The sequence below is a fragment of the Echinops telfairi genome, unplaced genomic scaffold, assembly GCF_000313985.2.
Source record: "Echinops telfairi isolate 266 unplaced genomic scaffold, ASM31398v2 ScPeMD7_21;HRSCAF=78, whole genome shotgun sequence".
NCBI lineage: Eukaryota > Metazoa > Chordata > Mammalia > Afrosoricida > Tenrecidae > Echinops > Echinops telfairi.
In genome coordinates, this window is record NW_022103918.1 from 622,986 (window position 1) to 624,768 (window position 1,783).

At 43.1% G+C, this 1,783-nt stretch overlaps 1 pseudogene; it reads right to left on the minus strand.

Annotated features, from left to right (window-relative positions):
- Window positions 1-1,783, minus strand: part of LOC101652876 — a 28,243-nt pseudogene that overhangs the window by 10,534 nt on the left and 15,926 nt on the right.

Here is a 1,783-nt window from a genome sequence, read left to right on the forward strand (position 1 = left end):
GCAACAAATGTACATATGGGCTTGACACAATGGATGTTTGTGTGGACTGTGATGAGAACTGTACAAGCCCCCAATAAAATAATTTTTTAAAAAACCTAGACTCCAGTTTTTCTGATCGCTGGGCTTTGTGATCATGCCCATATCTTCTGTGTTCCCTTCCAGAAGGTGGGTATCAAACAGGGTCATGATCTAACAACTAATTGCTCTTAAATTGGAGCTAGGATTTAGTGCAAGTCCAAAATCCACTCCTGGATCAATGTTGTTGTTTTCTCTGCCTTCAGTTCTCCTTAGAGACCTTCTTGTTAACTTATGAGGAAGTCTTTGTGGCAGTTACTTAATCTCCTGTCAACTGGAAGAAAGGGGTAGAGTCTAGCCTGTCAATCAGGTCATAGCCAATGAGGCCTCTCTGTGGGCATGGCCTTCTCATGAGGATTCTGGGACTTCTTCTCTTCTTCCCTGGTGTTAGGACACACTATCTCTTTGCTTCGTATACAAAAGTTCTGCCCAGCGGAGCTTTCTTACTGTTTTTGTTTTGTTTTGGAGGGTACCCCTCATATGCCCTGCAATGGTAATGCTGGGTCATATGGTATTTCTATTGCCGTGTGTTTTAGGAATCACTATATCACTTTCCACAGTGGTTGCATATATTCACAAGCCCACCAGCAGTGTATGAGAGTTCTAATCTCTCTATACCCTCTCCAGAGTTTGTCGTTCTCGATTGTTTTAAATTGGGCTAGGGTTGTGGGTGTTAGATGGTATCTCATGGTTGTTTTGACTTGTATTTCCCAGATGGCAAGCGAACCAGAGCATTTCCTCGTGTGTTTTTTAGCTACTTGCGTATCATCCTTTATGAATTGTCTGTTCAGGTCCTTTGTCCACCTTCTCAGGGAGTTACTTGCTTTTTTCTTGTTGTAGGCTTGTAGTATGCTGTAGATTTTAGTAAGCAGTCCTTTGCCCGTTATGTCATTGCTAAATATTTCTTCCTAATCTCTGGGCTCTTTTTACTCTTTCAATGAGATCTTTCGATGTACACAAGTGTTTTATTTTTATTTATTTATTTTTAAAGAGCCCTTTCTGCTTTATTTACAAAACGCAGGTCATCTGTACAAATGGACAATATAATGAAAAACGAGAGAAATGCCACCTTTCTGCTTACCTTCCTCCCTCAATCAGGCTCTGATACTTCACTTCTGAGCTGCCATGCCCAAAAAGGGAAGTCCAAAATTAAAAATACAACTGGTGTATAAGAAAATAAATGAGAAGAAATGATGAGGGAGGGACATGCTATATTTACACTACAGTTTTATAGACTCTATAAAATTCTGTCTTAATTCAAACCCTGACCCAGAAACTGAGAGATGGCAGGTTCAAGGGTCAGGAATTGTGTGTCTAGAGACCCAGACACCTTCTCACCCCCAACTGCAGTGGGCCCATGTTCAAGTCCAGAGGTTGGAAGGTGGGGATGGAGAGAAGAGGAACATGACACATACTTCTCCAAACAGGTCTCCCACGGGAATTCCTGCCTCAAACAGGACCATGTCCATGTGACAGGGGATGATCAGGGGCCCGGGGAGGGGGGGGGGGGACGAGTTCCCCAGTCATGCGGTCAAGTAGAGGGCCCAGTCTGGAGCTGCTGGTGTCAAGGCTCTTCTGGTTTGGGAGGGCCTCCTCACCACCTGGCCTCTGGCAGTTCCTTGCCTTTCTGGTAGTAAAAGAAGTCAGGAATATTGGTCTTCTTTTTTTTTTTTTTTAACATTTTATTAGGGGCTCATACAACTGTTAT